Raw genomic sequence first — 26,173 nt, forward strand, 5'->3', positions numbered from 1 at the left:
ATTTCTGCCCTCCGACACTCTGTGCGCGGTGACCTGCGAGGTAAGGAACGCGGATTTACGGAGCGCTTCTGGTGGTATATCTGCGCTCCGACACTCTGTGCGCCCTAACCTAAGAGGTAAGGAGCGGAAAGTGACGGAGCGTATCCGAGGCCATTTTTGCCCTCCGACACTCTGTGCGCACAAACCTGAGACGTAACGAGTGCAGAGTGACGAAGCCCTCTCGGCTCACATGTCGCGCCCGGACTCCCTCCTGTGACGGCTGGCCTGAGACGCAAGGAGAGAGTCCGTGGTTGGCGGACGAATAACCTAAACATTTTTAGGTTTTTTCTGAGAATTTCCATGAATGCCTTTCGGGCGTCTAGGACCCCTCCGGTCGTCTTCTGGTGGTGATGATGATGTCGAGCCGGCCCCCTCCGCTGTGTGCTATGAAGATTTTCAATGATTTTAGTGAGTTTTACGCTTTTTGGTGGAAACGTGCTTTATTCCCCTGCGTTGGCATGATGATGATGATGATGATGATGATGATGGTATTGTTGGCGCCCTTCCAACACCCAGAAAGCCACCTCCGCCTTCTGCCTGCCACTCAGTCGTCCCATCATGGAAGAATGTAGAGATTGCTACGATTCTCTTCTTATGCGGAAAACCAGTCTAGCAATCTCCGATGGTCCATCGGAGTTCTGGCTGGTTCCTCCACCAAAACCCACAATGGGTTTTGAAGAGATTATGTTCGGATGCACACCGAGCTTTAAAGCTGTGTGTGTGTGTGTAGGTGTCCCCCGTCGTAATTACTATGCTCTCTGGTGAGAAGGAATTTAATCACGGAGACTGTTTTCGGCTATCATCATCATCATCAACAATCACCCCAAAGTCGCAGTGTGCCCCTTCTCCCAAGAATAAAAAGATCCTTCATTGCCTCTGGCATCTGAGAAATTAATGATCAGTCACTACTCCTAGCATGAAAGTGTCTTCCATCACTTGGTGACTCTATGCTCTCAGCATAGGAGGAAATTCTTTGGGGACACATATTAGTGTCGATAAATGTCCGCTGATGTTTTTCTGTGTGTGTGTGAGTGTGTGTGTGTGTGTGGGAAACGTGGTTGCTCCCTCCCTCGCGGGCTCGTTCCCTCCCGTACCTCCTCGTCCTCGTACTGTTGGGTCCCTCACCAAGTCGCTCCTTCGTTTCCGTACGTAAATCCTCCTCACATAACAGATGTGGGTTTATTGCTCTAGGTGAGAATGTCGCCCCAAAAATATCGTCCCTTACCTCTGCTATAAGAGGAACTATTGATCAGACACGCCACCAGGCATTGAAAGTGGTTTCCCTCCCCTTGTGACTCATATGATGTTCTCAGGTATGAAGGAAACTCGCTGCGGAACGTACTGGCGTCGATAATTGTGAGGTGATGTTTCCCTCTTACCTTCAATACAAGGAGGAGGAGGAAGAGGGTGCAGCAGCAGCAAGGGTTAGCTGAGCACCTTCTCCATGTTTTTCAGGTCCGACCCTTAATATCCCATAGGCTGAGAGATAAGGAACGCAAAGTGACGGAGCGTCTCCGGGACCATTTTTGCCCTTGGACACTATGTGCTTGATAGGCCGAGAGGTAAGGAGCGAAATGTAACGTAGCATCTCCGGGACCATTTTTGCCCTCCGACATTATGTGCGTGATAGGCCGAGAGGTAAGGAGCGAAAAGTAACGGAGCGTCTCCGGGACCATTTTTGCCCTTGGACACTATGTGCGTGATAGGCCGAGAGGTAAGGAGCGAAATGTAACGTAGCGTCTCCGGGACCATTTTTGCCCTCCGACACTATGTGCTTGATAGGCCGAGAGGAAAGGAGCGAAAAGTAACGGAGCGTCTCCGGGACCATTTTTGCCCTCCAACACTCTGTGGCATCTAACCTGAGAATTAAGGAGCGCGAAGAGATGGAGCGTCTTCGGGTCCATTTTTGCCCTCCGACACTCTGTGCGCGCTAACCTGAGAGATAAGCGGCGGAAATATACGGATCGCTTCTGATGGCATTTTCACCCTCCGACACTCAGTGCGCCCTATCCTGAGAGGTAAGGAGCGGAAAGTGACGGAGCGTATCCGAGGCCATTTTTGTCCTCCGACACTCTGTGCGCGCTAGCGTGAGAGTTAAGGAGCGCAGATTTACGGAGCGCTTTTGGTGGCATTTCTACAATCCTACACTCTGTGCGCGCTAACCTGAGAGGTAAGGAGCGAAAAGTGACGGAGCGTATCCGAGGCCATTTTTGCCCTCCGGCACTCTGTGCGCACAAACCTGAGACGTAACGAGTGCAAAGTGACGGAGCCCTCTCGGGGCAGATGCGCCCGGACTCCCTCCTGTGACCGATGGCCTGAGACGCAAGGAGAGTCCTTTTTTGACGTAGGAATAACAGACTTTTTTTAGGGGTTTTTCTGTGAATGTCCAGGAATGCCTTTCGGGCGTCGAGGACCCCTCCCGTCGTCTTATGGTGGTGATAATGATGATGTCGAGGCAGCCCCCTCTGCTGTGTGCCAGGGCAATTTTCAGTGATTTTAGTGAGTTTTCCGCGTTTTGGTGTAAACACTCTTTGCTACCCTGCGGTGGCCTGATGATGATGATGATGGTGGTGTTGTTGCCGCCCCCAAACAGCCAGAGAGCCACCTCCGCCTCCTGCCTGCCAGTCAGTCGTCCAATCATGGAGGAATGTAGAGATTGCTACGGTCTCTTCTTTTGCGGAAATCCAGTTTAGCAATCTCCGATGGTCCATCGGAGTTCTGGCTGGCTCCTCCACCAAAACCCACAATGGATTTTGAAGAGATTATGTTCGGAGGCACACCGAACTTTAAAGTTCTGTGTGTGTGTTTGTGTATCGTAATTACTATGCTCTCTGGTGAGAAGGAATTTGATCACGGAGACTGTTTCCGGCTATCATCATCATCATCAACAGTCACCCCCAAGTCGCAGTTTGCCCCCTCTCCTAAGAATAAAAAGATCCTTCCTTACCTCTGGCATCTGAGAAATTAATGATCAGACACTACTCCTAGCATGAAAGTGTCTTCAATCACTTGGTGACTCTAAGCTCTTAGCATAGGAGGAAATTCTCTGCGGACACATATAAGCGTCGATAAATGTCCGCTGATGTGTGTGTGTGTGTGTATATATGTGTGTGTGTGTGTGTGTCTGTGTGTGGGAAACGTGTTCGCTCCCTCATTCGCTCGCGCGCTCCCTCCCGTACCTTCTCCTCCTCCTCCTGTTGGGTCCCTCACTCAGTCACTCCTTCCTTTCCGTACGTAACTCCTCCTCACATCACAGATGTGGGTTCATTGCTCTAGGTGAGAATGTCGCCCCAAAAATATCGTCCCTTACCTCTGCTATAAGAGGAACTATTGATCAGCCACAACACCAGGCATTAAAAGTGGTTTTCCTCCCCTTTTGACTCATATGATGTTCTCAGCTATGAAGGAAACTCGCTGCGGAAGCTACTGACGTCGATAATTGTGAGGTGATGTTTCCCCCTTAACTTCCATGCAAGAAAAAGGAGTAGGAGGGTGCAGGAGCAGCAACGGTTAGCTAAGGACCTTTACCCTGTTTTTCAGGTCCGACCCTCAATGTCCCATAGGTCGAGAGGTAAGGAGCGAAAAGTGACGAAGCGTCTCCGGGACCATTTTTGCCCAACGACACTATGTGCGTGATAGGCCGAGAGGTAAGGAGCGAAAAGTAACGGAGAATCTCTGGGCCCATTTTTGCCCTCCGACAATCTGTGCGCGCTAACCTGAGAAGTAAGGAGCGCGAAGTGACTAGCGGCTACAAGCCCATTTTTGCCCTCCGACACTATGTGCGCGCTAACCTAAGAGATAAGTCGCGGAAATTTACGGAGCACTTCTGGTGGCATTTTTTCACTCTGACACTCTGTACGCGCTAACCTGAGAGGTTAGGCGCGGAAATTTACGGAGCGCATCCGAGGCCATTTTTGCGCTCCGACACACTGTGCGGGCTAACCTGAGAGGTAAGGAGCGCAAATTTACGGAGCACTTCTGGTGGCATTTTTGCATTCCGACCCTCTGTGCGCGCAAACCTGAGAGATAAGAGGTGGAAATCTACGGATCGCTTTTGGTAGCATTTTTACCCTCCGACACTCACTGCGCCCTAACCTGAGAGGTAAGGAGCGCAAAGTTACGGAGCGTATCCGAGGCCATTTTTGTCCGACATTCTCTGCACGCTAGCCTGAGAGGTAAGTAGCGCAAATTTACGGAGTGATTTTGGTGCCATTTCTACAATCCGACCCTCTGTGCGAGCTAACCTGAGAGGTAAGGAGCGTAAAGTGACGGAGCGTATCCGAGGCCATTTTTGCCCTCCGACACTTTGTGCGCACAAACCTGAGACGTAACGAGTGCAGAGTGACGGAGCCCTCTCGGGGCACATGTCGCACCCGGACTCCTTCCTGTGACCGGTGGCCTGAGACGCAAGGAGAATCCGTGCTTGGCATAGGAATAACAGACATTTTTTAGGAGTTTTTCTGAGAATGTCCAGGAATGCCCTTAGGGCGTCGAGGACCCCTCCGGTCGTCTTATGGTGGTGATGATGATGATGTCGAGCCAGCCCCCTCCGCTGTGTGCTCGGGCGATTTTCAATGTTTTTAATGAATTTTACGCGTTTTGGTGGAAACAAGCTTTGCTCCCCTGCGGTGGCCTGATGATGATGATGATGGTGGTGTTGTTGGCGCCCCCCCCATCCCTCCCCAACACCCAGAGAACCAGCTCCGCCTCCTGCCTGCCAGTCAGTCGTCCCATCATGGAGGAATGTAGAGATTGCTACGCGTCTCTTTTTTTGTGGAAAACCAGTCTAGCAATCTCCGATGGTCCATCGGAGTTCTGGCTGGCTCCTCAACCAAAACCCACAATGGGTTTTGAAGAGATCATGTTCGGAGGCACACCGAACTTTAAAGCTCTCTGTGTGTGTTTGTGTATGTGTGTCCCCCATCGTAATTACTATGCTCTCTGGTGAGAAGGAATTTGATCACGGAGACTGTTTGCGGCTATAATCATCATCATCAACAATCACCCACAAGTCGCAGAGTGCCCCCTCTCCCAAGAATAAAAAGATCCTTCCTTGCCTCTGGCATCTGAGAATTTAATGATCAGACACTACTCCTAGCATGAAAGTGTCTTCCATCACTTGGTGACTCTATGCTCTCAGCATAGGAGGAAATTCTCTGCGGACACATATAAGCGTCGATAAATGTCCGCTGATGTGTGTGTGTGTGTTGTGTGTGTGTGTGTGTGTGTGTGTGTGTGTGTGTGTGTGTGTGTGTGTGTGTGTGTATGTGTGTGTGTGTGTGAAGCTTGGTCGCTCCCTCCCTCGCTCGCTCGCTCCCTCCCGTACTTCCTCCTCCTCCTCCGCCTGTTGGTTCCCTCACTTAGTCGCTCCTTCCTTTCCGTACGTACCTCCTCCTGACGTCACAGATGTGGGTTCATTGCTCTAAGTGAGAATGTCGCCCCAAAAATATCGTCCCTTACCTCTGCTATAAGAGGAACTATTCATTAGACACGCCACCAGGTATTAAAAATGGTTTCCCTCCCCTTGTGACTCATATGATATTCTCGGGTACGAATATAACTCGCTGCGGAAGCGACTGGCTTCGATAATTGTGAGGTGATGTTTCCCACTTCCATGCAAGGAGGAGGAGGAGGAGGGTGCATCAGCAGCAAGGATTAGCTGAGTACCTTTACCATGTTTTTCAGGTACGACCCTCAATGTCCCATAGGCTGAGAGATAAGGAGCGCAAAGTGACGAGGCGTCTCCGGGCCCATTTTTGCCCTCCGACACTCTGTGCGTGCTAACCTGAAAAGTAAGGAGCGCGAAGTGACGGAGCGGCTCCGTGCCCATTTTTGTCCTCCGACAATCTGTGCGCGCTAACCTGAGAGATAAGGCGTAGAAATTTCCGGAGCGCTTCTGGTGGCATTTTTGCACTCCGACACTCTGTGCGCGCTAACCTGAGAGGTAAGGAGCGGAAAGTGACGGAGGGCATCCGAGGCCATTTTTACCCTCCGACACTCTGTTCGCGATAGACTGACAGGTAAGGAGCGCAAATTTACGGATCGCTTCTTCTGGCATTTTTACCCTCCGACACTCAGTGCGCCCTTACCTGAGAGATAAGGAGCGGAAAGTTAAGGAGCGTATCCGAGGCCAATTTTGTCCTCCGACACTCTGTGTGCGCTAACCCGAGAGGTAATGAGCGCAGATTTACGGAGCGCTTTTGGTGGAATTTCTACAATCAGACACTTTGTGCGAGCTAACCCGAAAGGTAAGGAGCGGAAAGTGACGGAGCATATCCGAGGCCATTTTTGCCCTCCGACACTCTGTGCGCACAAATCTGAGATGTAACGAGTGCAGAGTGACAAAGCCCTCTCGGGGCACATGTCGCGCCCGGACTCCCTACTGTGACCGCTGGCCTGAGACGCAAGGAGAGTCCGTGGATGACGTAGGAATAACAGACATTTTTTAGGGTTTTTTCTGAGAATGTTCAGGAATGCCTTTCGGGCGTCTAGGACCCCTCCGGTCGTCTTCTGGTGATAATGATGATGATGTCGAGACTGTCCCCTCCGCTGTGTGCCAGGGCGATTTTCAATGATTTTAGTGAATTTTAAGTGTTTTGGTGGAAACACTCTTTGCTCCCCTGCGGTGGCCTGATGATGATGATGATGGTGGTGTTGTTGGCGCCCCCCAACACCCAGAGAGCCACCTCGTTCTCCTGCCTGCCAGTCAATCGTCCCATTATGGAGGAATATAGAGATTGCTACGCGTCTCTTCTTTTGCGGAAAACCAGTCTAGCAAACTCCGATGGTTCCAGTTCTGGCTGCCTCCTCCACCAAAACCCACAATGGGTTTTGAAGAGATTATGTTCGGAGGCACACCGAACTTTAAAGCTGTGTATGTGTGTATGTGTGTGTGTGTGTGTGTGTGTGTGTGTGTGTGTGTGTGTGTGTGTATGTGTGTGTGTGTCCCCCGTCTTAATTACTATGCTCTCTGATGAGAAGGAATTTCATCACGGAGAGTGTTTACTTCTATCATCATCATCAGCAACAATCACCCCCAAGTCGCAGTGTACTCCCTCTCCCAAATATAAAAAGATCCTTCCTTGCCTGTGGCATCTGAGAAATTAATGATCAGACACAACTCATAGCATGAATGTGTCTTCCATCACTTGGTGACTCTATGCTCTCAGCCTAGTAGGAAAATCTCTAAGGACACATATAAGCGTCGATAAATGTCCGCTGATGTGTGTGTTTGTGTGTGTGTGTGTGTGTGTGTGTGTGTGTGGGAAGCGTGTTCGCTAACTCATTAGCTCGCTCGCTCCATCCCGTACCTCCTCCTCCTCTTCCTGTTGGGTCCCTCACTCAGTCACTCCTTCCTTTCCGTACGTACCTCCTCCTCACATCACAGATGTGGGTTCATTGCTCTAGGTGAGAATGTCGCCCCAAAAATATCGTCCTTTACCTCTGCTATAAGAGGAACTATTAATCAGACTCGCCACCAGGCATTAATAGTGGTTTCCCTCAACTTGTAACTCATATGATGTTTTCAAGTATGAAGGAAACACGGTGCGGAAGCTACTCGCGTCGATAATTGTGAGGTGATGTTTCCCCCTTACCTTCCATGCAAGGATGAGGAGGAAGAGGGTGCAGCAGCAGCAAGGATTAGCTGAGCACCTTTGCCATGTTTTTCAGGTCCGACCCTCAATGTCCCATAGGCTGAGAGATAAGGAGCGCAAAGTGACGGAGCGTCTCCGGGACTATTTTTGCCCTCCGGCAAGATGTGCGTGATAATCCGAGAGGTAAGGAGCGAAAAGTAACGGAGTGTCTCCGGGACCATTTTTGACCTCCGACACTCTGTGCGCACTACCCTGAGAAGTTAGGAGCGCGAAGTGACGGAGAGCTTCTAGTGGCATTTTTGCACTCCCACACTCTGTGCGCGCTAACCTGAGATGTAAGGCGCGGAAATTTACGGAGAGCTTCTGGTGGCATTTTTGCACTCCGACACTCTGTGCGTGCTAACCTGGGAGGTAGGGAGCGCAAATTTTCGGAGCGCTTCTGGTGGCATATTTGCACTCCGACACTCTGCGCGCTAACCTGAGAGGTAAGGAGCGGAAAGTGACGGAGCGTATCCGAGGCCATTATTGCACTCCGACACTCTCTGCACGCTAACCTGAGAGGTAATGAGCGCAGATTTACGGAGCGCTTCTGGTGGCATTTTTGGGCTCCGACACTCTGTGCGCCCTAACCTGAGAGGTAAGGAGCGGAAAGTGACAGAGCGTATCCGAGGCCATTTTTGCCCTCCGACACTCTGTGCTAACAAACCTGAGACGTAACGCTTGCAGAGTGACGGAGCCCTCTCGGAGCACATGTCGCGCCTGGATTCCCTCCTGTGACCGCTGGCCTGAGACGCAAGGAGAGTCCGTGGTTGACAGACGAATAACAGACATTTTTTAGGGGTTTTTCTGTGAATGTCCAGGAATGCCTTTCGGGCGTCTAGGACCCCTCCGGTCGTCTTCCGGTGGTGATGATGATGATGTCGAGCCTGCCCCTCCGCTGTGTGCCATGAAGATTTTCAATGATTTTAAGTGAGTTTTACGCGTTTTGGTGGAAACACTCTTTGCTCCCCTGCGGTGGCCTGATGATGATGATGATGATGGTGTTGTTCGTGCCCCCCAACACCCAGAGAGCCACCTCCGCCTCATGCCTGCCAGTCAGTCACCACATCATGTAGGAATGTAGAGAATCCTTTGCGTCTCTTCTTTTGCGGAAAACCAGTCTAGCAATATCCGATGGTCCATCGGAGTTCTGGTTGGCTCCTCCACCAGAACCCACAATGGGTTTTGAAGAGATTAGGTTCGGAGGCACACCGAACTTTAAAGCTGTGTGTGTGTGTGTGTGTGTGTGTGTGTGTGTGTGTGTGTGTGTTTTTGTATGTGTGTGTGTGTGTGTGTGTGGGTGTGTCCCCCATCGCGATTACTATGCTCTCTGGTGAGAAGGAATTTGATGACGGACACTTTTTGCGGCTATCATCATCATCATCAACAATCACCACCAAGTCGCAGTGTGCCCCATCTCCCAAGAATGAAAAAAATGTTTCCTTGCCTCTGGCATCTTAGAAATAAATGATCAGACAGTACTCCTAGCATGAAAGTGTCTTCCATCACTTGGTGACTCTATGCTCTCAGCATAGGAGGAAATTCTCTGCGGACACATCTAAGTGTCGATAAATGTCCGCTGATGTGTGTGTGTCTGTGTGTGGGAAGCGTGGTCGCTCCCACCCTCGCTCGCTCGCTCCCTCCAGTACCTCCTCCTCCTCCTCCGCCTGTTGGGTCCCTCACTCAGTCGCTACGTCCTTTCCGTACGTACCTTCTCCTCACATCACAGATGTGGGCTCATTTCTCTAGGTGAGAATGTTGCCCCAAAAATAACGTCCCTTACCTCTGCTATAAGAGGAACTATTGATCAGACACACCACCAGGCATTAAAAGTGGTTTCCCTACCCTTGTGACTCATATGATGTTCTCAGTTATGAAGGAAACTCGCTGGGAAAGCGAATGGCGTCGATAATTGTGAGGTGATGTTTCCCCCTCACCTTCCATGCAAGGAGGAGGAGGAGGAGGGTGCCGCAGCAGCAAGGGTTAGCTGAGCACCTTTGGCATGTTTTTCAGCTCCGACCCACAATGTCTCATAGGCTGAGAGATAAGAAGCGCCAAGTGACGGAGCGTCTCCGGTACCATTTTTTGCCCTCTGTGCACGCTAACCTGAGAAGTAAGGAGCGCGAAGTGACGGAGCGGCTCCGGGCCCATTTCTTACCTCCGACACTTTGTGCAAGCTAACCTGAGAGATAAGGCACGGAAATTTACGTAGCGCTTGTAGTGGAATTTTTGCACTCCGACACTCTGTGCACGCTAACCTGAGAGGTAAGGAGCGGAAAGTGACGGAGGGAATCCGAGGCCATCTTTGCCCTCCGAAACTGTGCGCGCTTACCTGAGAGGTAAGGAGGCAAAATCAACGGAGCGCTTCTGGTGGCATTTTTGCACTCCGACACTCTGTGCGCGCTAACCTGAGAGGTAAGTAATAGAAAGTGACGGAGCGTATCCGAGGCCATTTTTGCCCTCCGACACTCTGTGCGCGCTAACCTGAGAGGTAAGGAGCGCAGATTTACGGAGTGCTTCTGGTGGCATTTCTGCGCTCCGACACTGTGGCCGCGCTAACCAGAGACGTAAGGAGCGGAAAATGAAGAAGCGTATCCGAGACCATTTTTGCCCTCCGACACTCTGCGCACAAACCTGAGACGTAACGAGTGCAGAGTGACGGAGCCCTCTCGGGGCACATGTCGCGCACGGAGTCCCTCCTGTGACGGATGGCCTGAGACGCAAGAAGAGAGTCCGTGGTTGACGGAGGAATAACAGACATTTTTAGGTTTTTTCTGAGAATGTCCAGGTATGCCTTTCGGGCGGTTAGGACCCCCTACGGTCGTCTTCTGGTGGTGATGACGATGATGGTGACCCAGCCCCCTCCGCTGTGTGCCAGGGCGATTTTCAATGATTTTATTGAGTTCTACGCATTTTGGTGGAAACGCGCTTTGCTCCCCTGCGGCGGACTGATGATGACGATGATGATGGTGTTCTTGGCGCCCCCCAACACCCAAAGAGCCACCTCCGCCTCCTGCCTGCCAGTCAGTAGTCCCTTAATGGATTGATGTAGAGATGGCTACGCGTTCTTCTTTTGCGGAAAACCAGTCTAGCAATCTCCTATGGTCCATCGGAGTTCTGGCTGGCTCCTCCACCAAAACCCAAAATGGGTTTTGAAGAAATTATGTTTGGAGGCACACCGAACTTTAAAGCCGTGTGTATGTGTGTGTGTGTGAGTCCCGTCGTAATTACTATGCTCTCTGGTGAGAAGGAATTTGATCACGGACACTGTTTGCGACAATCATCATCATCATCAAAAATCACCCCCAGGTCGCAGTGTGCCCCCTCTCCCAATAATGAAAAGATCCTTCCTTGCCTCTGGCATCTGAGAAATTAATGATCCGACTCTACTAGCATGAAAGTGTCTTCCATCATTTGGTGACTCTATGCTCTCACCAGAGGAGAAAATTCTCTGAGGACACATATACGTCGATAAATGTCCGCTGATGTGTGTGTGTGTGTGTGTGTGTGTGTGTGTGTGTGTGTGTGTGTGTGTGTGTGTGTGTGTGTGTGTGTGTGTGTGTGTGTGGGAAGCGTGGTTTGTCCCTCATTCGCTCGCTCCCTCCCTCCCGTACCTCCTCCTCCTCCCACTTTTGGGTCCCTCGCTCAGTCGCCCTTTCCTTTCCGTACGTACCTCCTCCTCACATCACAGATATGGGTTCATTGCTCTAGGTGAGAATGTCGCCCCAAAAATATTGTCCATTATCTCTGCTATAAGAGAAACTATTGATCAGACTCGCAACCAGTCATTAAAAGTGGTTTCCCTCCCCTTGTGACTCATATGATGTCAGGTATGAAGGAAACTCGCTGAGGAAGCTACTGGCGTCGATAATTGGGAGGTGATGTTTCCCCTTTACCTTCCATTCAAGGAGGAGGAGGAGACAAGGAGCGCAAAGTGACGCAGCGTCTCTGGGACCATTTTTAAACTCCGACACTATGTGCGTGATAGGCCGAGAGGTAAGGAGCAAAAAGTAACGGAGCGTCTCCGGGACCATTTTTGCCCTCCGACACTCTGTGCGCGCTAACCTGAGAGGTAAGGAGCTCAAATATACGGAGCGCTTCTGGTGGCATATTTGCACTCCGACACTCTGTGCGCGCTAACCTGAGAGGTAAGGAGCGGAAAGTGACGGAGCGTATCCGAGGCCATTTTTACCCTCTGACACTCTGTGCCCACAAACCGGAGACGTAACGAGTGCAGAGTGACGGAGCCCTCTCGTGGCACATGTCGCGCCCGGACTCCCTCCTGTGACCGCTGGCCTGAGACGCAAGGAAAGAGTCCGTGGTTGACGTAGGAATAACAGTTATTTTTTAGGGGTTTATCTGAGAAGGTCCAGGAATGCCTTTCGGGCGTCTACGACCCCTCCGGTCGTCTTATGGCGGTGATGATGATTATGTTGAGCCAGCCCCCTACGCTGTGTGCCAGTCCGATTTTCAATGATTTTAGTAATTTTTACGCGTTTTGGTTGAAACGCGCTTTGCTGCCGGCCTTCGATGGCCTGATGATGATTACGATGATGGTGTTGTTGGCGCCCCCCAACACCTCGAGAGCCACCTCTGCCTCATGCCTGCCAGTCAATCGTCCCATCATGGAGGAATGTAGAGATTGCTACGCGTCTCTTCTTTTGCGGAAAACCAGTCAAGCAATCTCCGATGGTCCATCAGAGTTTTGGCTGGCTCCTCAATCAAAACCCACAATGGGTTTTGAAGAGATTATGTTCGGAGGCACACCGAACTTTAATGGTGTGTGTGTGTGTGTGTGTGTGTGTGTGTGTGTGTGTGTGTGTGTGTGTGTGTGTGTGTATGTGTGTGTGTGTGTGTGTGTTCGTGTTTTTGTGTGTGTATGTGTGTGTGTGTGTGTCTGTCCCACGTCGTAATTACTATGCTCTCTGGTGAGAAGGAATTTGATCACGGAGACTGTTTGCGGCTATCATCATCATCATCATCAACAATCACTCCCAAGTCGCAGTATGCCCCCTCTCCCAAGAATAAAAAGATCCTTCCTTGACTCTGGAATCTGAGAAATTAATGATCAGACAGTACTCCTAGAATGAGAGTGTTTTCCATCACTTGGTGTCTCTATTCTCTCAGCATAGGAGGAAATTCTCTGCGGACACATATTAGTGTCGATGAATGTCCGCTGATGTGTTTGTTTGTTTGTGTGTGTGTGTGTGTGTGTGTGTGTGTGTGTGTGTGTGTGTGTGTATGTGTGTGTGTGTGTGTGTGTGTGGGAACCGTGGTCGCTCCCTCCATTGCTAGCTCGCTCCCTCCTGTACCTCCTCCTCATCCTCCTGTTGGGTCCCTCACTCAGTCGCTCCTTCCTTTCCGTACGTACCTCCTCCTCACATCACAGATGTGGGTTCATTGATCTAGGTGTGAATGTCGCCCCAAAAATATCGTACCTTCCCTCTGCTATAAGAGGAAGTATTGATCAGACACGGCGCCAGACATTAAAAGTAGTTATCCCACCCCTTGGGACTCATATGATGTTCTCAGGTATGAACGAAACTCGCTGCAGAAGCTACTGGCGTCGATAATTGTGAGGTGATGTTTCCCCCATAATTTCCATGCAAGGAGAAGGAGGAGGAGGGTGAAGCAGCAGCAAGGATTACCTGAGAACCTTTCCCCATGTGTTTCAGCTCCAACCCTCAATTTCCCATAGGCTAAGAGATAAGAAGCGCAAAGTGACGGAGTGTCTCCTGGACCATTTTTGCCCTTCAACACTATGTGCGTGATAATCCAAGAGGTAAGGAGCGAAAAGTAATGGAGCGTCTCCGGGACGATTTTTGCCCTCCGACACTACGTGCGTGATAGGCCGAGAGGTAAGGAGCGAAAAGTACAGGAGCGTCTCCTGGACCATTTTTGCCCTCCGACACTATATGCGCGCTAACCTGGGAAGTAAGGAGCGCGAAGTAACGGAGCGGCTCCGGGCACATTTTTCCCCTCCGACACTATTGTGCGCGCTAACCTGAGAGATAAGCCGCGGAAATTTACGGAGCGCTTCTGGTAGCATTTTTCCACTCCGAAACTCTCTGCGCGCTAACCTAAGAGGTAAGGAGCGGAAAGTGACGGAGCGCATTCAAGGCCTTTTTTGCCTCCCGACACTCTGTGCGCAATAACTTGAGAGGTATGGAGCACAAATTTACGTATTGCTTCTGGTGACATTTTTGCTCTCCGACACTCTGTGCGCCCTAACCTGAGAGGTAAGGAGCGGAAAGTGACGGAGCGAATCAGAGGCCATTTTTGCCCTCCGACACTCTCTGCGCGCTAAGCTGAGAGGTAAGGAGCGCAAATTTTCGGAGCGCTTCTGGTGGCATTTCTGCACTCCGACACACATTGCGCGCTAACCTGAGATGTAAGGAGCGGAAAGTGACGGAGCATATCCGAGGTCTTTTTTGCCCTCCGACACTCTCTGCGCACAAACATGAGACGTAATAAGTGCAGAGTGACGGAGCCCTCTCGGGGCACATGTCGCGCCTGGACTCCCTTCTGTGACCGCTGGCCTGAGACACAAGGAGAGAGTCCATGATTGACGTAGGAATAAACATTTTTTAGGGGATTTTCCTCTTCTGATGGTGATGATGATGATGTCCAGACAGCACCCTCCGCTGTGTACCAGGGCGATTTTCAATGATTTTAGTGAGTTTTGCGCGTTTTCGTGGAAACACGCTTTGCTCCCCTGCGGTCGCCTGATGATAGTAATGATGATGGTGTTGTTGGCGCCCCCCAACACCCAGAGAGCCACCTCCGCCTCCATCCTGCTAGTCAGTCGTCCCATCATGGAGGAATGTAGAGATTGCTACGCGTCTCTTCTTTTGCGGAAAACCAGTCTAGCAATCTCTAATGGTCCATTGGAGTTCTAGCTGGCTCCTCCACCAAAACCCACAATGGGTTTTGAAGAGATTATGTTCGGAGGCACACCGAACTTTAAAGCTGTGTGTGTGTTTGTGTGTGTTTGTGTCCCCCGTCGTACTCATTATGCTCTCTGGTGAGAAGGAATTTGATCACGGAGACTGTTTGCGACTATGATCATCATCAGCAACAATCACCCCCAAGTCGCAGTGTGCTCCTTCTCCCAAGAATAAAAAGATCCTTAGCTGCCTCTGGCATATGAGAAATTAATGATCAGACACTACTCCTAGCATGAAAGTGTCTTCCATCACATGGTGACTAAATGCTCTCAGCATAGGAGGAAATTCTCTGTGGACACATATAAGTTTCGATAAATGTCCGCTGATGTGTGTGTGTGTGTGTGTGTGTGTGTGTGTGTGTGTGTGTGTGTGTGTGTGTGTGTGTGTGTGTGTGTGTGTGTGTGTATGTGTGTGTGTGTGTGGGAAGGTTGGTCGATCCCTCATTCTCTCGCTCGCTCCCTCCCGTATCTCCTCCTCCTCCTCCTGTTGGGTCCCTCACTGAGTCACTCCTTTCTTTCCGTATGTACCTCCTCCTCATATCATAGGTGTGGGTTCATTGCACTAGGTGAGAATGTCGTCCTAATAACATCGTCCCTTACCTCTGCTATAAGAGGAACTATTTATCAGACACATTACCAGACATTGAAAGTGGTTTCCCTCCCCTTGTGAATCATATGATGTTCTCAGGTATGAAGGCAACTCGCTGCGGAGGCTACTAGCGACGATAATTGTGAGGCGATGTTTCCCCTTTACCTTCCATGCAAGGAGGAGGAGGAGGAGGAGGGTGCAGCAGAAGCAACAGATAGCTGAGCACCTTTACCCTGTTTTTCGGGTCCGACCATCAATGTCCCATAGGCAGAGAGATATGGAGCGCAAAGTGACGGAGCGTCTCCGGGACCATTTTACCCTCCAACACTATGTGCGTGATAGGCCGAGTGGTAAGGAGCGAAAAGTAACGGAGCGTCTCCGGGACCACTTTTGCCCTCCGACACTCTGTGAGCCCTAACCTGAGAAGTAAGGAGCGCGAAGTGACGGAGCAGCTCCGGGCCCATTTTTCCACTCCGACACTATGTGCGCGCTAACCTAAGAGATAACTCGCGGAAATTTACAGACCACTTCTGATACCATTTTTGCACTCCGACACTCTGTGCGCGCTAACCTGAGAGGTAAGGAGGAGAAAGTGACGGGGCGCGTCCGAGGCCATTTTTGCCCTCCGACACTCTCTGCGCGCTAACCTGAGAGGTAAGGAGCGCAAATTTACGGAGCGCTTCTGGTGGCATTTCTGCGCTCCGACACTCAGTGCGCGCTAACCTGAGAGGTAAGGAACGGAAAGTGACTGATCGTATCCGAGGCCATTTTTGCCCTCCGAGACTCTCTGCGCACAAACCTGTGAGACGCAAGGACAGAGTCCGTAATTGACATAGGAATAACAGACATTTTTTAGGGGTTTCTCTGAGAATTTCCAGGACTGCCTATCGAGCGTCAAGGACCCCTCCGGTCGTCTTCTGGTGGTTATGAAGATGTCGAGACAGCACCCTCCGCTGTGTACCAAGGAGATTTTCAATGATTTTAGTGAGTTTTATACGTTTTCGTGGAAACACGCTTTCCTCCCCTGCGGTGGCCTGATGATGATGATGATGATGGTGTTGTTGGCACCCTCCAACACAGAGAGAGCCACATCCGCCTCCATCCTGCCAGTCAGTCGTCCCATCATGGAGGAATGTAGAGATTGCTACGCGTCTCTTCTTTTGCGGAAAACTAGTCTGGCAATCTCCGATGGTCATTCGGAGTTCTGGCTGGTTCCTCCACCAAAACCCACAATGGGTTTTGAAGAGATTATGTTCGGCGGCACACCGAACTTTAAAGCTGTGTATGTGTGTGTGTGTCCCCCGTCGAAGTTACTATGCTCTCTGGTGAGAAGGGATTTGATCACGGAGACTGTTTGCGGCTATCATCATCATCATCAACAATCACCCCCAAGTCGCAGTGTGCACCCTCTCCCAAGAATAAAAAGATCCTTCCTTGCCTCTGGCATCTGAGAAATTAATGATCAGACACTACTCCTAGCATGAAAGTGTCTTCCATCACTTGGTGACTCTATGCTCTCAGCATAGGAGGAAATTCTCTGCGGACACATATAAGTGTCGATAAATGTCCGCTGATATGTGCGTGTGTGTGTGTGTGTGGGAAGCGTGGTCCCTCCGTCCCTCGCTCGCTAGCTCCCTCCCGTACCTCATCCTCCTCCTCCTGTTGGGTCCCTCTCTCAGTCGCTCCTTCCTTTCCGTACGTACCTCCTCCTCACATCACAGATGTGGGTTCATTGCTCTATGTGAGAATATCGCCCCAAAAATATCGTCCCATACCTCTGGTATAAGAGGAACTATTGTTCAGACACACCACCTGGCATTAAAAGTGGTTTCCCTCCCCTTGTGACTCATATGATGTTCTCAAGTATGAAAGAAACTCCCTGCGGAAGCTACTGGCGTCGATAATTGTGAGATGATGTTTCCCCCTTACCTTCCCTGCAAGGAGTAGGAGGAAGAGGGTGCAGCAGCAGCATGGGTTAGCTGAGCACCTTTGCCATGTTTTTCAGGTCCGACACCCAATGAAAGATAATGAGCGCAAAGTGACGGAGTGTCTCCGGGACTATTTTTGCCCTCCAACACTATGTGCGTGACATGCCGAGAGGTAAGGAGCGCGAAGTGACGGAGCGGCTCCGGGCCGATTTTTGCCCTCCGACACTCTGTGCGCGCTAACCTGGGAGATAAGGCGCGGAAATTTACGGACCACTTCTGGTGGCATTTTTGCACTCCCACACTCTGTGCGCGCTAAGCTGAGATTTAAGGAGAGGAAAGTGACGGAGCGCAACCTAAGCCATTTTTGCCCTCCGACACTCTGTGCACGCTAACCTGAGAGGTAAGGAGCGCAAATTTACGGATCGCTTCTGGTAGCATATTTGCACTCCGGAACTCTGTGCGCCCTAACCTGAGAGGCAAGGAGCGGAAAGTGACGGAGTGTATCCGAGGCCATTTTCGCCCTCCGACACTCTGTGCGCCCAAACCTGAGACGTAACGAGTGCAACGTGACGGAGCCCTCTCGGGGCACATGTCGTGCCCGGACTCCCTTCTGTGACCGCTGGCCTGAGACACAAGGAGAGAGTCCTTGGTTACCGGAGGAATAACCTAGACATTTTTTAGGGGTTTTTCTGAGAATGTCCAGGAATGCCTTTCGGGCGTCTAGGACCCCTCCGGTCGTCTTCTGGTGGTGATGATGATGATGTGGAGCCAGCCCCCTCCGCTGTGTGCTTGGAAGATTTTCAATGATTTTAGTGAGTTTTACGCGTTTTGGTGGAAACGCGCTTTGCTCCCTTGCGCTGACCTGATGATTATGATGATGATGGTGTTGTTGGTGCCCCTCCAACACCCAGAGAGCCACCTCCGCCTCCTGCCTGCCAGTCAGTCGTCCCATCATGGAGGAATGTAGAGATTGCTACGCGTCTCTTCTTTTCCGGAAAACCAGTCTAGCAACCACCGATGGTCCATCGGAGTTCTGGCTGGTTCCTTTACCCAAAACCACCTTAATGTGTTTTGAAGGGATTATGTTCGGAGGCACACCGAACTTTAAAGCTGTGTGTGTGTGTGTGTGTGTGTGTGGGTGTGTCCCGTCGTAATTACTATGCTCTCTGGTGAGAAGGAATTTGATCACGGAGGCTCTTTGCGGCTATCATTATCATCATTAACAATCACCCCTAAGTCGGAGTGTGCACCCTCTCCCAAGAATAAAAAGATCCTTCCTTGCCTCTGGCATCGGAGAAATTAATGATCAGACACTACTCCGAGAATGAAAGTGTCTTCCATCACTCGGTGACTCTATGCTCTCAGCATAGGAGGAAATTCTCTGTGGACACATATTAGTGTCGATATATGTCCGCTGATGTGTGTGTGTGTGTGGGAAACGTGGTCGCTCCCTCCCTCACTCGCTCGCTCCCTCCCTCACTCGCTCGCTCCCTCCCTCACTCGCTCGCTCCCTCCCGTACCTCCTCCTCCTCCTACTGTTGGGTCCTTCACTCAGTCGCTCCTTCCTTTCCGTACGTACATCCTCCTAACATCACAGATGTGGGTTCATTGCTCTAGGTGAGAATGTCGCCCCAAAAATATCGTCCCTTACCTCTGCTGTAAGAGTACCTATTGATCAGACACGCCACCAGGCACTGAAAGTGGTTTCCTTCCCCTTATGACTCATATGTTCTCAGGCATGAAGGTAACTTGCTGCGGAAGCTACTGGCGTTGATAATTGTGAGGTGATGTTTCCCCCTTACCTTCCATGTAAGGAGGAGGAGGAGGGTGCAGCAGCAGCAAGGGTTAGCTGAGCACCTTTGCCATGTTTTTCAGCTCAAACCTTCAATTTCCCATAAGCTGAGAGATAAGGAGCTCAAAGTGACGGAGCGTCTCTGGGACGATTTTTGCCCTCCGACACTATGTGCGTGATAGGCCGAGAGGAAAGGAGCGAGAAGTAACGGAGCGTCTCCGGGACAATTTTTGCCCTCCAACACTTTGTGCGCGCTAACCTGAGAAGTAAGGAGCGCGAAGTGACGCAGCGGCTCCGGCCCCATTTCTGCCCTCCGAGACTCTGTGCGAGCTAACCTGAGAAATAAGGGGCGGAAATTTACGGAGCGCTTCTGGTGGCATTTTTACCCTCCGACTCTCAGTGCGCCCTAACCTGAGAGGTAAGGAGCGAAAATCTACGGAATGTATCCAAGGCCATTTGTGTCCTCCGGCACTCTCTGCGCGCTAACCTGAGAGGTGAGGAACGGAAAGTGACGGAGTGTATCTGAGGCCATTTTTGCCCTCCGACACTCTGTGCGTACAAACGTGAGACGTAACGAGTGCAAAGTGACGGAGCCCCCTAGGGGCTCATGTCGCGCGCGGACTCCCTCCTCTGACCGCTGGCCTGAGACGCAAGGAGAGTCCGTGGTTGACGTAGGAATAACATATTTTTTTGGGGGTTTTCTTGAGAATGTCCAGGAATGTCTTTCGGGCGTCGAGGACCCTTCCAGTCGTCTTCTGGTGGTGATGATGATGATGTCGAGCCAGCCCCCTCCGCTGTGTGCCAGGGCGATTTTCAGTGATTTTATTGAGTTTTAAGCGTTTTGGTGGAAACACGACTTACTCCCTTGCGGTAGCCTGATGATGATGATGATGGTGGTGTTGTTGGCGCCTCCCAACACACAGAGAGCCACCTCCGCCTCCTGCCTGCCAGTCGGTCGTCCCATCATGGAGGAATGTAGAGATTGCTACGCGTCTCTTGTTTTGCGGAAAACCAGTCTCGCAATCTCCGATGGTCCATCGGAGTTCTGGCTGGCTCCTCCATCAAAACCCACAATGGGTTTTGAAGAGATTATGTTCGGAGGCACACCGAACTTTAAAGCTGTGTGTGTGTGTGTGTGTGTGTGTCCCCCGTCATAATTACTATGCTCTCTGGTGAGAAGGATTTTGATCACGGAGACTATTTGCGGCTATCATCAGCATCATCATCAACAATCACCCCCAAGTCGAAGTGTGCTCCCTCTCCCAAGAATAAAAAGATCCTTCCTTGCCTCTGGCATCTGAGAAATTAATGATCAGACACTACTCCTAGCATGAAAGTGTCTTCCATCACTTGGTGACTCTATGCTCTCATCATAGAAGGAAATTCTCTGCGGACACATATTAGTGTCAATAATTGTCCGTTGATGTGTGTGTTTGTGTGTGTGTGGGAAGCGTGGTCGATCCCTCCCTCGCTCGCTTGCTCCCTCCCGTACCTCCTCCTCCTCCTCCTCCTGTTGAGTCCTTCACTCAGTCACTCATTCCTTTCCGTACGTACCTGCTCCTCACATCACAGATGTGAGTTCATTTATTCTAGGTGAGAATGTCGCACCAAAAATATTCGTCCCTTACCTCTGCTATAACAGGAACTATTAATCAGACACGCCACAAGGCATTAAAATTGGTTTCCCTCTCCATATGACTCATAGATGTTATCAGGTATGAAGGAAACTCGCTGCGGAAGCTACTGGCGTCGATAATTGTGAGGTGATGTTTCCCCCTTACCTTCCATGCAAGAAGGAGGAGAAGGAGGGTGCAGCAGCAGCAAGGGTTAGCTGAGGACGTTTACCCTGTTTTTCAGGTCCGAACCTCAATGTCCCATAGGCTGAGAGATAAGGAGCGCAAAGTGACTGAGCGTCTTCGGGAAGAATTTTTGCCCTCCGACACTATGTGTGTGATAGGCCGAGAGGTAAGGAGCGAAAAGTGACGGAGCGTCTCCGGGACCATTTTTTGCCCTCCGACTCTATGTGCGTGATAGGCCGAGAGGTGGGGAGCGAAAAGTAACGGAGCGTCTCCGGGCCAATTTTTCCCCTCCGACAGTCTCTGCGCGCTAACCTTAGAAGTAAGGAGCGCGACGTGACGGAGCGGCTCCGGGCCCATATTTGCCCTCCGACACTGTGTTCGCGATAACCTAAGAGATAAGTCGCGGAAATTTACGCAGCACTTCTGGTATCACTTTTGCACTCCGACACTGTGCACGCTAACCTGAGAGGTAAGGAGAGGAAAGTGACAGCGCATCCGAAGCCATTTTTGCCCTCCGACACTCTGTGCGCGCTAAACTGAGAGGTAAGGAACGCAAATTTACGGTGCGCTTCTTGTGGCATTTTTGCACTCCGACACTCTGTGCGCGCTAGCCTGAGAGGTAAGGAGCGGAAAGTGACGGAGCGCATCCGAGGCCATTTTTGCACTCCGACACTCAGTGCGCGCTAACCTGAAAGGTAAGAAGCGGAAAGTGACGGAGTGTATCCAAGGCCATTTTTGCCCTCCGACACTCTGTGCGCACAAACCTGAGACGTAACGAGTGCAGAGTGACGGAGCCCTCTCGGGGCACGTGTCGCGCCCGGACTCCCTCCTGTGACCGCTGGGTTCAGACGCAAGGAGAGAGTCCGTGGTTGGCGGAGGAATAACAGACATTTTTTCAGGGGTTTTTCTGAGAACGTCCAGGAATGCCTTTCGGGCGTCTAGGACCCCTCCGGTCGTATTTCGGTGGTGGTGATGATAATTTCCAGCCAGCCCCCTCCACTTTGTACCAGGACGATTTCCAATGATTTTAGTGAGTTTTACTCGTTTTGTTGGAAACGCGCTTTGCTCCACTGCGGTGGCCTGATGATGATGATGATGATGATGATGGTGTTGTTGGCGACCCCCACAAAACCCAGATAGCCACCTCCGCCTCCTGCCTGCCAGTCAGTCGTCCCATCATGGAGGAATGTAGAGATTGCTAGGCGTCTCTCGTTTTGCGGAAAACCAGTCTAGCAATCTCCGATGGTCCATCGGAGTTCTGGCTGGCTCCTCCACCCAAACCCACAATGGGCTTTGAAGAGATTATGTTCGGAGGCACACCGAACTTTAAAGCTGTGTGTGTGTGTGTGTGTGTGTGTGTGTGTGTGTGTGTGTGTGTGTGTGTGTGTGTGTGTGTGTCCAACGTCGTTATTACTATGCTCTCTGGTGAGAAGGAATTTGATCACGGAGACTCTTTGCGGCTATTATCATCATCATCAACAATCACCCCCAAGTCGTACTGTGCCCCCTCTCCCAAAAATAAAAAGATCCTTCCTAGCCTCTGGCATCTGAGGAATTAATGATCAGACACTACTCCTAGCATGAAAGTGTCTTCCATCACTTGGTGACTCTATGCTCTCAGCATAAGAGGAAATTTTCTGCGGACACATATAAGTGTCGATAAATATCCGCTGATGTGTGTGTGTGTGTCTGTGGGAAGCGTTTGGTCGCTCCCTCCCTCGCTTGTTCGCTCCCTCCCGTACCTCCTCCCCCTGTTGTGTCCCTCACTCAGTCACTCCTTCCTTTCCGTACGTACCTCCTCCTCACATCACAGATGTGGGTTCATTGCTCTAGGTGAGAATGTCGCGCCAAAAATATCGTCCCCTACCTCTGCTATAAGAGGAAATATTGATTAGACACGCCACCAGGCATTAAAAGTGGTTTCCCTCCCCTTGTGACTCATATGATATTATCAGGTATGAAGGAAACTCGTTACGGAAGCAACTGGCGCCGATAATTCTGAGGTGATGTTTCCCCCTTACCTTCCATGGAAGGAGGAGGAGGAGGAGGGTGCAACAGAAGCAAGGATTAGCTGAGTACCTTTGCCATGTTTTTCAGCTCCGACCCTCAATGTCCCAAATGCTGAGAGATGAGGAGCGAAAGTGACGGAGCGTCTCCGGGAGCATTTTTGCCCTCCGACACTCTGTGCGCGCTAAGCTGAGAATTAAGGAGCGCGAAGTGACGGAGAGGTTTCGGGCTCATTTTTGCCCTCCGACACTTTGTGGCCGCTAAGATGAGAGATAAGGAGCGGAAATTTACGGAGCGCTTCTGGTGGCATTTTTGCACTCCGACACTCTGTGCGCGCTAACCTGAGAGGAAAGGAGCGGAAAGTGACGGAGGGCATTCGAGGCCATTTTTGCCCTCCGACACTCTATGCACGATAAACTGAGAGGTATCGAGCGCTTCTGGTGGCGTTTTTACCCTCCGACACTCAGTACTCCGTAACCTGAGAGGTAAGGAGCGGAAAGTTACGGAGAGTATCCGAGGCCATTTTTCTCCTCCCACACTCTGTGCGCGCTAACCTGAGAGGTAAGGAGCGCAGATTTACGGAGCGCCTCTGGTGGCATTTTTGCGCTCCAACACTCTGTGCGCGCTTACCCTGAGAGGTAAGGAGTGGAAAGTAACGGAGCGTATCCGATGCCATTTTTGCCCTCCGACACTCTGTGTGAACAAAACTGAGACGTAACAAGTGCAGAGTGACGGAGCCCTCTCGGGGCACATGTCGCGCCGCGACTCCCTCCTATGACCGCTGGCCTGAGACGCAAGGAGAGAGTCCGTGGTTGACGAAGGAATAACTGACATTTTTTGTGCTTTTTTTTGAGAATGTCTAAGAATGCCTTTCAGGCGTCTACGACCCCTCCGGTCGTCTTCTGGTGGTGATGATGATGTCGAGCCAGCCCCCTCCGCTGTGTGCTAGGAAGATTTTCAATGACTATAGTGAGTTTTACGCGTTTTGGTGGAAACGCGCTTTGCTCCCCTGCGGTGGCCTGATGATGATAATGATGATGGTGTTGTTGACACCCTCCAACACCCAGAGAGCCAATTCCGCCTCCTGCCTGCCAGTCAGTCGTACCATCATGGAGGAATGTAGAGATTGCTACGCGTCTCTTCTTTTGCGGAAAACCAGTCTACCAATCTCCGATGGTCCATCGGAGTTCTGGCAGGCTCCTCCACCAAAACCTTCAATGGGTTTTGAAGACATTGTGTACGGAGGCACACCGAACTTTCATGCTGTGTCTGTGTGTGTATATGTGTGTGTGTGTGTGTGTGTGTCCCCCGTCGTAATTACGATGCTCTCTGGTGAGAGGGAATTTGATCAAGGAGACTGTTTGCTGCTATCGTCATCATCATAAACAATCACCCCCAAGTCGCAGTGTGCCCCCTTTCCTAAGAATAAAATATCCTTCCTTGACTCTGGCATCTGAGAAATTAATGATCAGACACTACTCCTAGCATGAAAGTGTCTTCCATCACTTGGTGACTCTATGCTCTCATCATAGGAGGAAATTCTCTGCGGACACATATTAGTGTCAATAATTGTCCGTTGATGTGTGTGTTTGTGTGTGTGTGGGAAGCGTGGTCGATCCCTCCCTCGCTCGCTTGCTCCCTCCCGTACCTCCTTCTCCTCCTCCTCCTGTTGAGTCCTTCACTCAGTCACTCATTCCTTTCCGTACGTACCTGCTCCTCACATCACAGATGTGAGTTCATTGCTTTAGGTGAGAATGTCGCACCAAAAATATTCGTCCCTTACCTCTGCTATAACAGGAACTATTGATCAGACACTCCACAAGGCATTAAAATTGGTTTCCCTCTCCATATGACTCATAATATGTTATCAGGTATGAAGGAAACTCGCTGCGGAAGCTACTGGCGTCGATAATTGTGAAGTGATATTTCCCCCTTACCTTGCATGCAAGGAGGAGGAGGAAGAGGGTGCAGCAGCAGCAAGGGTTAGCTGAGCACCTTTGCCACGTTATTCAGCTCCGACCCTCATTGTCACATAGCCTAAGAGATAAGGAGGGTAAAGCGACGGATCGTCTCCGGGACTATTTTTGCCCTCCGACATTACCTGCGTGATAGGTCGACAGGTAAGGAGCGAAAAGTGACGGAGCGTCTACGGGACCATTTTTGCCCTCCGACACTGTGTGGGTGATAGGCCGAGATGTAAGGAGCGAAAATTAACTGAGCGTCTCCTGGACCATTTTTGCCCTCCGACACTATGTGCTTGATAGGCCAAGAGGAAAGGACCGAAAAGTAACGGAGCGTCACCGGGACCATTTTTGCCCTCCAACATTCTGTGCGCGCTAACCTGAAAAGTAAGGAGCGCGAAGGGACGGAGCGGCTCCGGGCCCATTTTTGTCCTCCGACACTCTGTGCGCGCTAACTGAGAGATAAGGCGCGGAAATTTACGGAGCGCTTCTGGTGGCATTTTTTCACTCCGACACTCTGAGCGCGCTAACCTGAGAGGTAAGGAGCGGAAAGTGATGGAGCGCATCCGAGGCCATTTTTCCCCTCCGACACTCTGTGAGCGCTAACCTGAGAGGTAAAGAGAGTAAATTTACGGAGCGCTGCTGGTGGCATTTTTGCACTCCAACACTCTGTGCGCGCTAACCTGAGAGGTAAGGATCGGAAAGTGCCGGAGCGTATCCGGGGCCATTTTGGCCCTCCGACACTCTGTGCGCGCTAACCTGAGAGGTAAGGAGCACAGATTTACAGAGCGCTTCTAGTGGCATTTTTGTGCTCCGACACTCTGTGCGCGCCAATCTGAGATGTAAGGAGCGGAAAGTGACGGAGCGTATCCGAGGCCATTTTTGCCCTCCGACACTCTATGCGCACAAACCTGAGACGTAACGAGAACAGTGTGACGGAGCCCTCTCGGGGTACATGTCGCGCCTGGAGTGCCTCGTGGGACCGCTAGCCCGAGACGCAAGGAGTGAGTCCGTGTTGGACGGAGGAATAACAGTCATTTTTCAGTGGTTTTCTGAGAATGTCCAGGAATGCCTTTCGGGCGTTTAGGACCCATCCGGTCGTCTTCTGGTGGTGATGATGATGATGTCGAGAAAACCCCCTCCGCTGTGTGCTAGGGCGATTTTCTATGATTTCAGTGAGTTTTACGCGTTTTGGTGGAAAAGCGCTTTGCTCCCCTGCAATGGCTTGATGATGATGGTGATGATGGAGTTGTTGGCACCCCTGAACACCCAGAGAACCACCTCCGCCTCCTGCCTGCCAGTCAGTCGTCCAATCATGGAGGAATGTAGAGTTTGCTTCGCGTCTCTTCTTTTGCGGAAAACCAGTCTAGGAATCTCCGATGGTCCATCGGAGTTCTGGCAGGCTCCTCCACCAAAACCCACAATGGGTTTTGAAGAGATTATGTTCGGAGGCATACCGAACTTTAAAGCTGTGTGTG

This window comes from Panulirus ornatus, chromosome 33 (assembly GCF_036320965.1).
Source record: "Panulirus ornatus isolate Po-2019 chromosome 33, ASM3632096v1, whole genome shotgun sequence".
Taxonomy (NCBI): Eukaryota; Metazoa; Arthropoda; class Malacostraca; order Decapoda; family Palinuridae; genus Panulirus; species Panulirus ornatus.